This window comes from Thalassophryne amazonica, chromosome 1 (genome assembly GCF_902500255.1).
Source record: "Thalassophryne amazonica chromosome 1, fThaAma1.1, whole genome shotgun sequence".
Classification (NCBI taxonomy): Eukaryota; Metazoa; Chordata; class Actinopteri; order Batrachoidiformes; family Batrachoididae; genus Thalassophryne; species Thalassophryne amazonica.
Genome location: NC_047103.1, coordinates 92602435 through 92617140, shown reverse-complemented (window position 1 = coordinate 92617140; position 14706 = coordinate 92602435). Strand labels below are relative to the sequence as shown.

At 43.1% G+C, this 14706-nt stretch overlaps 1 long non-coding RNA gene across 1 annotated transcript; it reads right to left on the bottom strand.

Moving 5' to 3' along the window:
• Positions 1-258: 258 nt before the first annotated feature.
• Positions 259-14152, bottom strand: LOC117519915. The gene is made up of 3 exons (XR_004563484.1): positions 14142-14152; positions 11171-11180; positions 259-377 (listed from the first exon to the last, which is right to left on the bottom strand). It is a non-coding gene; the product is annotated as an uncharacterized LOC117519915 (long non-coding RNA).
• Between the last annotated feature and the right edge of the window lie 554 nt (positions 14153-14706).

Sequence of the window (14706 nt, the reverse complement as noted above, 5' to 3'; positions counted from 1 at the left end):
CTGGCTCCTCGATTCCTGGGTCCGTTTGTCGTTGATAAGATTGTCAACCCTGCAGCTGTTAGGCTCACATTGCCTCGGACCCTCAGGATCCATCCTGTCTTCCACGTCTCTCATCTTAAACCAGTCTGTTCCAGCACCTTGTGCCTGCCTGCTGTTCCCCCTCCTCCCTCCCGGACTGTGGACGGCTATCCGGCCTGGACGGTGAGCCGCATCCTTGACGTTCGTCGCCGGGGCTTCCAGTATCTGGTGGACTGGGAGGGGTCTCGTGGGCCCTTATTTTGGACCCCTCCCTCATCTCTGACTTCTATCAGGCTCATCCGGGTCGGCCTGGTAGGTCGCCTGGAGGCTCCCGTTGAAGGGGGGTCCTGTTGTGCTGCCTTTGTTTTCTGCACCTTGCTGCTGGATCTGCTTCACTCCCCCTCCCTTCCTGTGTCTGCTGGAGCCATCTATGGAACTGATTGCATTCACCTGTTCACACTCATCAACCTCCTGTACAAATACTGCTTCTCTTCACACTCTCAGATGCCGGAAAACTACAGTTACCTCCAGGTTTCTTCAGCCTCGTCTCTGCAGCATTCTTTCATCCCATGTTTATAAGTTGTAAACTAATTCTGTCTCTTGCGTCCTCAGTGCTCCATCAGCTTAACTGAGCCACCTGGTCCAGTTCTGAATTGGTTTTGGACAATCTGTGTTTGGGTGTGACGTTCCTGCCTCCCGTGTGCTCCAGCGGTCTCTCCTTTCTGCAGTGCCTGGCTTCCTGGTTTAAACTCGTACCATTCATATCAATTAATCATTATATTTTTGTACTTTGTCCTGTTTCCTGCATTTTGTGTTGGGAAAGTGTAGTGACACGGACCCACAACAGGTGGCGTAAATGAACGGACAATGAAAGTCGAATATGAACACTTTACTGTTGTGAATGAGCACAACCACAATACAGAGGAATGTGAAATTTTGCAAACAGTCAATCACAAGGGTGACGTGTGAGCAGGCTCGAGGATAGAAGACGTCTGTCCTGAGAAGAACCGGAACCACACGATTTCCTCCGCCACCGAACCCGGAGAATACTGGAGCCGCCAAGTCCCGAGTCCCCAGGTGGCCACCGTCTCCGAATGTCGGATCTGGTACTGCTGGCAAGGAGCAGAGACAATAAAATATGGGTGTGTGCACACCCAGTAACAACAATGATGGAGAGTCCACCTCCACCTCTAACACACACTCGTGCAGCTCCTGTCTCAACACTTATCTGGTGGGGGTGTAAAGCAAAGCTGTCGCCGGTCACGCCAATCTCCAGATAAAACACTCCGCAGGAAAACAGCTGCAAAAATGAGTTTACTAAACAAAGTCAGTACGGCACAGATTAAGGCTGAGAATGTTACCTTAACAGGTCGACGATATCTCGGCAATGAGGTGGAGATGACGTCCGGGTTTTATGGAGTGAGATGATGAAGTGTAGATGGGTGACAGCTGTCAAGAGATAATGAGTGACAGCTGTCACCCCCGGCCGTGTCTGTGGCGGCAGCGCCCTCTCGTGCCTGAAGCCCGCACTTCAGGCAGGGCGCCCTCTGATGGTGGGCCAGCAGTACCTCCTCTTCTGGCGGCCCACACAACATTTTGGGTCCAACTAACTGTTCTGTGGGTTTATCCCTAACATGCTGTCACAAAGAGCACCTCAGCTAGTACGGCTTTCTGCTCCAGCGGGCACAGCACAGTCAGGCTCCTCATCTCAAGCTCATTATTTCACTGCATTAATTGCAAAGGCTAATATGCAAATTAAAAATAATTAAACAGCCTATTCATTAGTTAGCTCATCTTTTCAAGGTAATAAATCATTGTGCAGCACCCCAAAGACAATGAGGAGGCATTATTCTAGTCTGTCATTAAAAAAAACACATGTATGTGAGAAAACCCTGATATAGTGTTCAGCGTGAAACCCTGCAGGCACTGTGAGTGAAAGGTACAAGAAAATGAAAGTGGTGAGCAGTTGTCAGCCAGTTTTAACACAGACTTCATTATCACTATGTGTGCTATTACAGACAAAGTGATGGAGGCATTTGTGTCAGTGAGCGCACACTGAGCTCACACCCACACTTACCAGGTCTTTTTAATTTTTCATCATTTATAAAACTCTTGGATATATGCATACATGTTCTTTTAGCCAGAGTTGTGATGCTGCGTGTATACATGATTCCTCATGAATTTTGAAATCTCAGTGGTCATGGAAGTGCACATTCGTAAGTGCACAAGACTGCTTTTCACTCCCATCTTTTTCTGTGACTGAATGCAGACACGCCCTCACAAACACAGCAACGAAAAGATCTGTTCAGCACAGACAAGGGGAATGTGCTCTATTTGATACCACAAACAAAAGAAAAGCCAGTGAAGGAGAAAAGTAGGAGATCGACTTGCGCAAAGGGCCTGCAGCAGTTCATGTCATCAACCAAACACAGTATAAGAAGTCCCATCCCCTTGTTTTTGATAAACCAGCACTGGATGTCAGGCAAGCGGCAACACTCGAGCCTGAATTTTGTCCCCAAAATGGAAGTCTTTTTTTCATGTAGTTCTTTGACTGGTTGCTTGAGGCTGGCACCAAAACAGAGCACTTTCCTATAGGAGTCTCTGTTAAAATGTCCAACTTTAGAGCAGAAATAATAACGGATTATTAACCAACTGTGAGGTCTGTACGGAGAAATATCAGACTGACGTGTTGTCAGTATGGACCAAGCGTCAGCGAGGTCCGTGCAAAAAACATGGAGGTCTGATAACCCTGTACAGAGTGAGGTTAATAATTAGTTTATTATATGGCTATTTTATATATAAACACGCAAACCTACAGTATCACCTGGATATTAAAGTTGCAGATGGCTCGTAGTCCAACTTTTCGCTTCACCTCCATGAAGAACTTACTAACAGATGGTCCTGTCCTTAGGTGGTAAGCTCTCAATCTGTGTTTTTTCAGATGCTGTTTAGATATATTTATGGAGTATGTTCATGTCCGACTTGCTTTTTCTAAGAGTGTTTTTAGCTTCTGGTTTGTAAAGAAAATATGCATTTTGGACTGATTGTCATGGAAACCGGTCCAATATGGGAAAATAGCCAATCGGTAATCAACCAATCAGAGCGTGCGTAGCATCGCAGACATATAATAAATGTGTTTACAGCCTGGTAAAAAACAAAACAAAAAAAAAAACGGTTTTGGTCTTTATAGTTGCCACCTCAGTAACAGTTGTATGGGAGGTGAATCATTTTCTAACTGTTTTTAGTTTAATACATTTTTTAAGCAATAAAGTTCTGTATAATTGTGGGAGTGGTTGCTTTGAGTGACAGCTGCTGAGAACTCACAGTCAACTGGCAGCGCCCACTGACTTTGGCTGTTGCTGTGTCCATTTGTTTGGACTATTTTATTTCAAACACCTGGAATAGTATGGCTTGTGTGGTGAAACTTCCTAACGCATCATCTCAAATGTCCCTGTTGTAATATTGATGCTGAGTGAAACTTTCCTCTTATTTAATGTTGTATGCTAACAGTGTTAGCACTTTTCACATATGCTTAATGCACGATTACTAAGAAAATACATGACCCATAACTTTTACTGTCCACACCAAAGCAAACCGATAGGAGAACCACCACACACCACCACCACTAACTCTTTCTGAGTAAAGGTCCACTTTTGAAGACTTTTTTTGCATATAATAATAATAATAATAATAATAATAATAATACCACCAACAACAAATATATATTTTAACTACAATATTTAATCACGAATACCTTGTACTTTGAACTGCAGTAAAGCTAGGACACAAAGGGGAAATGATGAGCCATTAAGAAAGTGATATGATTTTTTTTTTTAAGGAACATTTAAGCCAAGGCATAACTGGGCCTGTTTGGGGTTCTAACTTTAAAATCAGGTCAGTTAGCACAAGGAAAGCCATGAATATGAAAATGATTAAGGGTCTTTGTGGCACAGTAGCTTAGTGGTTAGCACTGTTGCCTGACAGCAAGAAGGTGGTGGGATTGTTTCCCATCTGATCTGTCTTGTGTGGAGTTTGCATGTTCTCCCTGTTTTCATTTGGGTTCCCTCTGGATCCTCTGGCTTCCTCCCACCTCCAAAGACATGCATGTTAGGTGAACTAGAATCTTTAAATTGAGTATAGGTGAGTGTGAATGAGTTTGTCTGTCTATATGTGGCCCTGCGATAGACTGGCATCCTGTCCAGGGTTTACCTGGCCTCACACCTGCTCACTGTATATCTACATCTACAGCTGCTCACACTGTGTTCCCGTGTGCACAAAACTGTTGCATTGTTCACGCCTGCCCGTCGGCTCAATGTTTTTGTGGTTCGCTCATACAAGCTGTTCCGCCGGGATTTTCCCTGATTTGTATTTATTCGTACTATGTGTGAAGGGGCCCTTTACAATGACCACGACTGACAGAAAAATCCTCAACGGATTTCAATGAAATTTTTACCAGGGGTGTATCTTGGCCTTACTTAAAAGTCATTAAACTTTGGTAATGATCCAGAACATGATCTGGATCCAGCAAATTTTTAAGGATTCTTTATCATTGCACGATAGGGCCAATTTCAATATTTTTGCTTCTAACTTCATGAAAACGGGTCACAAAGGCTGAACAAAAATTAAGTTACAACACAACAATAATTTAGCATTTGGTTCTCCTCACTCAATAAACTTGTTATTAGAAAATAAAAAAAAAACTTGTCGTTCATGCAGTTTCTCTTTATAAATATATTTGCTGAAGATCTAAGGGTTTAACCCTCTGGGGCCGACGCTATCGTATACGACGGTTGAAACCAAGCTTTACTAAATTATAAATAACTTTTTAATGATATGAGATAGAAATGTACTCTTTTTTTGCTGAAAAGTTAACTCTGCGGACTTTCGAGCCACCATCCACCATCTTTGTTCTCCTCACAGAAGCTGTGTGATGATGTAAGCAATGTGAGTGTCCAATCGGAATTCGTTCACCGTCACATGGTTTTCCAAAATCCAATCGTAGGACAGATTCACCTCACATGACACAAGTAATGTGTTACTAGTTGGCCTGTTTAAATAGCCCCCTGGCTGCTCCAATGCGCCCTGCGCTATTATGCAGAGCGAAAGTGAGCAGATGGAGCAGACGGAGAGCCTCTCATACAATCTCACATGCTCAAACAGTGTGTGACTATCAGGATTGCTCAACTAGTTTTCCTGTGAATGTTACTGGATAAGCATGTGGCAAGCTCTCTCGCTCCAGCGTAAAGCACTGTTTACCATATCAATGAAGTGAGGGGGGAGGGGCCGCTCTTCAAACTGAATAAGCTTCGAAGTGTGAATGTTGCTTTCAGAGCAGGTGAGAACAAACACACAGTCAACTACATAGCAGAAGTTTGTGATGTGACCTTTGTGTAATAGCAGACAGAAATTGCTTTGAGATGAAGACAAACAAATGCATAGACCATTTTGTATATATTGTTCAAAATATGCATTTGTGTTTATTGTTTGAACCTTTTTGTTGTACAGTTTTTCACACAAGAGCCCAAATTACATTTATAAAGTGTCAAAACAGTTGTTTATTATAGTTTGCTGTGTGTTTTGAATAAATGTGTGGAAAATTATTTTCCGCTTTACTTTTTCCTTTCTTATTTCTGAGTGTAACCCTGTATTACACTTATAAAACACAACTATAGCATATATATACTGAAATTACAGGTTGTCCTGAAAACAAGAGACATAAAACTTGATTGTGGGATACAGGGAGAGCTGTTAACACCAATAATAAAACATTTATGCCAGGCCTGTGAACTGTCCAAAAAAATTCCCTCAGATCCCATAGGGTTAACCACTGAATCTGAAACATGATGGTAGATGTGTGAAACGACATGGAATAAGTCTCTTTGCCAAAGGGTATTCCATGTGACGTCAGTGACCCTATGGCCTTGGCGGAGGTCTGCGCTCTCTGAGTGCTTCTAGTTTTCCAATAAGTTTTGGTCTGATAATTTTTAGACTGCTAACATATTTTTGGAGGCATGGTGAACAAAGCTTTATAGTTACAAACATTTATTAACTCCGCCAAGGAGATTATGTTTTCAGTCGTGTCCATTTGTTTGTTGGTTGGTTGGTTGGTTGGTTTGTTAGCAGGATTACTCAAAAAATCCTCACTGGATTTCAATGAAATTTTTACCAAAGGTGTAGCTTGGGCTAACTTAGAAGTCATTAAATTTTGGTAATGATCCAGACCACGATCTGGATCCAGTAATTTTTAAAGGATTCTTTATCATTGCAGGATAGGGCCAATTTCAACATTTTTGCATTAAACTTCATCAAGACGGGTCACAAAGGCTGAACAAAAATTAAGTTACAACACAACAATAATTTAGTATTTGGTTCTCCTCACTGAATAAACTTGTTACTAGAAAATAAAAACTTGTGTAGTTCATACAGTTTCTCTTTATAAATACATTTTCTGAAGATCTAAGGGTTTAACCTTCTGGGGCCAATGCCGTCGTATACGATGGCTGAGACCAAGCTTTACTAAATTATAAATAACTTTTTAATGATATGAGATAGAAACTTACATTTTTTTGTTGAAAAGTTAAATCAGCGGTGTCAGAGCGGGCGGGTGCCGGGCACCCGAAGCGGCTGGACCCGCAATGCAGACTCCCACATCAGGTTCACGTGTAAAAGCAAACGTCGTCTTTATTTCAGGCTGAGGTATGGTACACAGGTGATCAGTCAGTGGAGCGGAGGTACAAGCAGGGTCAGGAAAAAACGCAGTCATATTCAGGCAGGGTTCAGAAGCACAAGCAAACATGGACATCAGGGATGAGGCAAAAAGCGTCATCAAAAAACAGAGCAGATTTCAAAACACACGGCTAGGCAAAACAGGACTTGATACGAGAGCTAGGATGTGTACTAACGATGACAAACTGGCAGTGAGCTGTGAGACTGTGATGGTTTAAATAAGGTGCAAACAAATTAGGGTGATGTGAAGCAGGTGCATGGAAGTCTCTGGAAGGGGGCGTGACCGGGGGAGCCAAAGGTTGTGCAGAGTACAAGATAGTGAAGGAAGGAAAGCACAGAGTGAAGTGAAGTAACAGACAAAGACGTGAGCTGGAGCAAGAGTGGGAGTGAATGAAAACACAAAGCAGACATAAACAAGGTGGGAAACAAAGAAATGGGGCAGGTGCAGGGTGTGGAGTGAACATAAGTAACCGGGCGTGAGACAAGGAACAAAGACATGATGGGAGGTGCGGAGTGGAAACAAAATGACAAAAACAGAACAGAGCTAAATTGGAAATCATGGTCAGAATATAATGCAACAACAGGAACCATAATCAAACATGAGCATGAGAACAAAAGCAAGTAGAACTGAACAGGGAATCAATACAAAAGCAAAATTAAACAGGAACAAACTAATAAACAAAAATCAAAACCAGATATAAAAGTACACAGCCAACATATACAGAACAAAGCTAAATGATAATGAAAACACAAACCGGCTGAACAGAACTAGAACAGAACTGGACATTGGTTAAAGTATGAAAAGTAACAAAATGATAAGAAAAACATAGCCGAATAACTCATGATGAAAATAAAAAACTAACACATCAAAGCTGGGGCCGGAGATGAGCCAAAAGGGGAACCAACATAAGGACTAAGACCTAGACCCAGGTCAGGCATTACAGGCGGACTTTCGAGCCACCGTCCACCATCTTTGTACTCCTCATAGAAGCTGTGTGATGACGTGAGCAATGTGAGTGTCCAATCAGACTTGGTTCACCATCACATGGTTTTCCAAAATCCAATCTTTGGACAGATTCACCTCATGTGACACACCAAAGATTCTTTTTAGGAGTGATGTGTTACAAGTTGGCCCATTCGAATAGCACCCTGGCTGCAAAAAATGCGCCCTGCATGATTACGCACAGCAAAAATGAAAGTGAGCAGACGGAGAGCCTCTCATACAATCTCACGTGCTCAAACAGTGTGTGAGTAACAGGATTGCTCAACTAGTTTTCCTGTGAATGTTACTGGATAAACCTGTGGCAAGCTCTCTCGCTCCGACGTAAAGCACTGTTTACTACAACCCCTGGCAAAAATTATGGAATCACCGGCCTCGGAGGATGTTCATTCAGTTGTTTAATTTTGTAGAAAAAAGCAGATCACAGACATGACACAAAATTAAAGTCATTTCAAATGGCAACTTTCTGGCTTTAAGAAACACTATAAGAAATCAGGAAAAAAAATATTGTGGCAGTCTGTAACGGTTACTTTTTTAGACCAAGCAGAGGGAAAAAATATGGAATCACTCAGTTCTGAGGAAAAAAATTGTGGAATCATGAAAAACAAAAGAACGCTCCAACACATCACTAGTATTTTATTGCACCACCTCTGGCTTTTATAACAGTTTGCAGTCTCTGAGGCATGGACTTAATGAGTGACAAAGTACTCTTCATCAATCTGGCTCCAACTTTCTCTGATTGCTGTTGCCAGATCAGCTTTGCAGGTTGGAGCCTTGTCATGGACCATTTTCTTCAACTTCCACCAAAGATTTTCAATTGGATTAAGATCCGGACTATTTGCAGGCCATGACATTGACCCTATGTGTCTTTTTGCAAGGAATGTTTTCACAGTTTTTGCTCTATGGCAAGATGCATTATCATCTTGAAAAATGATTTCATCACCCCCAAACATCCTTTCAATTGATGGGATAAGAAAAGTGTCCAAAATATCAATGTAAACTTGTGCATTTATTGATGATGTAATGACAGCCATCCCCAGTGCCTTTACCTGACATGCAGCCCCATATCATCAATGACTGTGTAAATTTATGTGTTCTCTTCAGGCAGTCATCTTTATAAATCTCATTGGAACAGCACCAAACAAAAGTTCCAGCATCATCACCTTGCCCAATGCAGATTCGAGATTCATCACTGAATATGACTTTCATCCAGTCATCCACAGTCCACGATTGCTTTTCCTTAGCCCATTGTAACGTTGTTTTTTTTTTTCTGTTTAGGTGTTAATGATGGCTTTCGTTTAGCTTTTCTGTATGTAAATCCCATTTCCTTTAGGTGGTTTCTTACAGTTCGGTCACAGACGTTGACTCCAGTTTCCTCCCATTTGTTCCTCATTTTTTTGTTGTGTATTTTCGATTTTTGAGACATATTGCTTTAAGTTTTCTGTCTTGACACTTTGATGTCTTCCTTGGTCTACCAGTATGTTTGCCTTTAACAACCTTCCCATGTTGTTTGTATTTGGTCCACAGTTTAGACACAGCTGACTGTGAACAACCAACATCTTTTGCAACATTGCGTGATGATTTACCCTCTTTTAAGAGTTTGATAATCCTCTCCTTTGTTTCAATTGACATCTCTCATGTTGGAGCCATGATTCATGTCAGTCCACTTGGTGCAACAGCTCTCCAAGGTGTGATCACTCCTTTTTAGATGCAGACTAACGAGCACATCTGATTTGATGCAGGTGTTAGTTTTGGGGATGAAAATTTACAGGGTGATTCCATAATTTATTCCTCAGAATTGAGTGAGTCCATATTTTTTTCCCTCTGCTTGGTGACTGACTGCCACAGGAGCAGGAGAGAACTTCATAGCAGAAGTTTGTGATGTGACCTTTGTGTAATAGCAGACATAAATTGCTTTGAGATGAAGACAAACAAAACATATAGACCATTTTGTATGTATTGTTCAAAATGTGCATTTGTGTTTATTGTTTGAACCTTTTTGTTGTACAGTCTTTCACACAAGAGCCCCAATTACCTTTATAAAGTGTCAAAACAGTTGTTTACTATAGTTTGCTGTGAGTTTTGCACAAATGTGTGTGGAAAATTATTTCCTGCTTTACTTGTTCCTTTCTTATTTCTGATTGTAAACCTTTATTACACTTATAAAACACAACTATAGCATATATATTTTGAAAGTACAGGTTGTCCTGAAAAAGAGACATAAAAGTTGATTGTGATTGCAGGGAGAGCTGTTAACAGCAATAATAAAACATTTATGCCAGGCGAGTGAACTGTCCAAAAAATGCTCCTGTACCCCAGAGGGTTAATAAGAACATCACAGCCACAGACATGAAGGAGAGAACCCTGATTAGTCAGCAGGTAATAGTAGATTACTTACATAATGTAGATGGTGTAGCTAATTTAGCAATGACCAAGGAACTGCTACAGTCTGCTTCCTTTGCAGGACAGAGATACCATGCATCCATCCATCCATCCATTTTCTTCCGCTTTATCCGGAGTCGGGTCGCGTGGGCAGCAGCTCAAGCAAAGTCGCCCAGACCTCCCAATCCACACACACCTCCCCCAGCTCCTACGGGGGAACCCCAAGGCGTTCACAAGCCAGCTGAGAGATGTAGTCACTACAGCGTATCCTGGGTCTTTCCCGGGGCCTCCTCCGAATGGGACGTGCCCGGGCATCCGGAAAAGATGCCCGAGCCACCTCAACTGACTCCTTTCAACATGGAGGAGCAGCGGCTCGACTCCGAGCTCCTCCCGAGTGACCGAGCTCCTCACCCTATCTCTAAGGGAGCGCCCAGCCACCCTGCGGAGGAAACTCATCTCGGCCGCTTGTACTCACGATCTCGTTCTTTCGGTCATGAGCCAAATCTCATGACGATAGGTGAGGATCGGAACGTAGATCGATCGGTAAATCGAGAGCTTTGCCCCCCCTACTCAGCTCTCTCTTCACCACGATGGTCCGATACAGCGACCGCATCACTGCAGATGCTGCACCGATCCGTCTATCGATCTCACGCTCCATCCGTCCCTCACTCGTGAACAAGTCCGCAAGATACTTAAACTCCTCCACTTGAGGCAAGGACACTCCACCAACCTGAAGAGGGCAAAGCACCTTTTTCTGGTCGAGAACCAATTCCTCAGATTTGGAGGTGCTGATTTTCATCCCGGATGCTTCACACTGGGCTGCAAACCGCCCCAGTGCATGCTGAAGGTCCTGATTTGACGAAGCCAACAGAACCACATCATCCGCAAACAGCAGAGACGAGATTCTGTGGTTCCCAAACCAGAACGCCTTCTCCAGATCCACAAAACATATGTGGACTGGTTGGGCGAACTCCCATGAACCCTCGAGCACCCGATGGAGTGTGTAGAGCTGGTCCAGTGTGCTGCGACCAGGACGAAAACCACACTGCTCCTCCTGAATCTGAGGTTCGACCATCGGTCGAATTCTCCTCTCCAGTACTCTGGAATAGACCTTACTGGGGAGGCTGAGGAGTGTGATCCCCCTATAGTTGGAACACACCCTCCGGTCCCCCTTCTTAAACAGAGGGACCACCACCCCGGTCTGCCAATCCAGAGGCACTGTCCCTGATCGCCATGCGATGTTGCAGAGGTGTGTCAGCCAAGACAGTCCCACAACATCCAGAGACTTAAGGTACTCAGGATGGATTTCATCCACCCCAGGAGCCTTGCCACCGAGGAGCTTTCTAGCCACCTCAGTGACTTCGGCCTAGGTAATGGATGAGTCCGCCTCTGAGTCCCCAGTCTCTGCTTCCTCTTCGGAAGACGTGACAATGGGATTGAGGAGATCCTCAAAGTACTCCTTCCACCGCAGGACAACATCCCCTGTCAGGGTCAACAGCTCCCCACCTGCACCGTAAACATTGCGGGTGGAGAGCTGCTTCCGTGTCCTGAGGCGTCAGGGTTCCACCACTCATTCCCAGCAGACCCTCATGATACGTTTGGGCCTGCCACGTCTGACCGGCTTCCTCCCCTTCCAGTGGATCCAACTCACCACCAGGTGGTGATCAGTCGACAGCTCTGCCCCTCTCTTCACTCGAGTGTCCAAGTTACGTGGCCGAAGGTCAGATGATACGACTACAAAGTCGATCATCGACCTCTGACTCAGGGTGTCCTGGTGCCATGTGCACTTATGGACACTCTTGTGCTCGAACATGGTGTTCGTGATGGACAAACTGTGACTAGGACAGAATTCCAACAACTGAACACCACTCGGGTTCAGATCAGGGAGGCTGTGCTTCCCGATCACCCCCTCCAGGTCTCACTGTCGCCGCCCACATGGGCGTTGAAATCCCCCAGGAGAACAATGGACGTATGGTACAGAGATACCATACATTCCTTAATTATGTACACCTGTCACGGAATGAATTAGAATAAATTTGTGCTCCCATGACGAAAATTTTGCACTTTTCGTGACAATATGACAAACCAATAGATTAATGTATATTTTGTGCTGCTGAATCATGACATGCCAAGAGACTGGGTTGATTATAAAATGTTAATACAACCCCAACCCCATGAAGTTGGGACATTGTGTAAAATGTAAATAAAAGCAGAATACAATGATTTGACAATGAAGCCTCTATTGTTCTGGACGACAATGAGAGCAGGTAGATCTTTTCAGAAGATTGGACCGCATGCTTCTGTTTCCAGATCGAGCAGTGCGAGCAGAGATCTCGATCTGGAAGCAGCAGAGACAATATATGAAGAGTTCTTTTCCAAAATACTATAAATCCATTTTGATTGTTTTGAGAAAAATGACTTTTATTTATCCAGACCCACAGATTTTGCAAATGTTTAGTTTATCCTGTTGAAATAGATGGTTGGTTCAGTCTGAACATTTTCAGCAATAATAAGTGAAGTGCGCAACACATCTGCGCATGCGTGGGCCACATGCGGTCAGAAATTCCAGCTACCACACTCAGACCCCTCCCACTGGATTTCGTATACAGTAGCATTAGTGGACTATAAAAGTTAAGGCTTACAGGGATTGTTTCAAAGGCTTTAAGCGACGCATATAATAATGACTGGTGCGCACTGTGCTATTTTCAACTGCTCAAACGGATTTTATCGACTTGAAAGGTGGCTGAAAACACACGAATGCAAGACCCCGTCGAGTCCACCCAAAGACGGAATGAAGAAGAAATGTGGCTGTAAACCTCCTTTCATTCTCTACAATTTCCCCACAGAAAAGAAAGATCCAGAGGGATGTAAAATATGGACTAAAACTGTAAGTTTCTTGCACACATCTATTTTGTTAATATCATGAAACTGCCAAATTAATGTGGTTAATGGTGCCGTTTTCATGATCGGCTTATGACTGCAATGTCGCGCCACTGACTGTAAAATGACACAGACTACGTAGGTCTGCATATGTTTAAAATAGATCTAATGGAAAACATTCAAACATAAAATGTATTTAAGCTGCAGACCGATATACGGAGCCTGCCTGGGGACATGGCGGTAATTTTTTTTTGGCCCAGATTCTTGCGTTCCCGCGCAATATAGCGTTCCCCCGCAATATTATTGCGTTCCCTCGCAATAGTTTTTGTGTTCCCTCGCAATAACCTTATATCATATTACAGCTCATGTCTATCAGAGAGTGAAATCAGGTGCGGGGTGAGACGGAACACAGTGCGCGGGCAGACATCAACAGGATTCACAAGGGGACGGTAAAAAAAAGAAAAGCATAAACGTTCATGAGGCACTAACAGGTGTTGCTACTTACTACCACTGTTGTATAAATAAACTATATTTCATACGGAGGCTTAGAGCTGTGCAAGTTGTAGCAACTTACACAGCTCATCTCTCGTGAATCCTGTTGCTGTCTGCTGCGTGTGTGTGCACGCATATGCATTCAGTCCTCCCCCACCTGATTCCACTCACTGTGTGCTCTGATAGGCATGAGCTTTAATATGATATTGGGTTATTGCGAGGGAACGCAAGAATCTGGTCCCAAAAAAATAAAAATTAATAACCATGTCCACAGGCAGGCTCTGTACCTATAGTGTTCAGATTTCTGATTAACAACTCGTACTTTGCAGGTCAACCGCCAAATGCCCCAGACAGGCAAACCAGCCAAGCCTTGGGAGCCAACAAAGAATAGCAGAATTTGTTCAGAACATTTCCTTGGTGGAGCACCTTCAACGGAGTACCCAGATCCATGCTTGAATCTAGGTATGCATTAAATATTTCTTAAAAGTTATCTGAGGCAAGCAGTCAGACCTAGGACTTGTTTTGTCACATTCCCATAAATGTACACAGGAATAATTTTCTCATTTTTTACAGGTTATCATAATATTTGCAGTCTAAGTAGCTCTAAGAAGCGAAAAGCACCCACAGTCAGAACAACTCCAACCCCAGCACCTCAAAGCAAGCGGCTGCAAGACCTTGGTGAGTGCATCAAAATGTGTAATTTAAAAATTTCCTTTTTATTTTTTAAGTTAGAGCTGTAACAGAATTTTTTTTGACTGATAACATGCGCATTCTAACTATTAGTCATATAATTTTATTACCGGTGGATGCATGAAACTGTTTTTCAGCAACAACTAATAGTTACTTGACAACATTTTGTCTCTGGGGAACAAGCATGTTAATGTTTTCACCACAAATTTATGGTGAATTGACAGACTTTTTTGTCTCTTGGGCACAACTATATGTTATATTTGTTACTCATCAAGTTATGGTGAATTGACAGTATCCGATTTTTCTCTGGGGGGACAACTATACGTTAAAGTTGTTAACATTTCTGTCCATCATATGTTCATTATTAATTTCTTTTTCCAATCTAACTTTTCTTTCCCAGAATCGACACTCCAGAAAATCCAGCAAGAGCCAGAGAACTTGTTTTTCATGGATCACAACTACACGCAGCAAGAGAATGAACCTGCGTCTGGGTCCGAACTCCTGAGTGCACGCCCAAG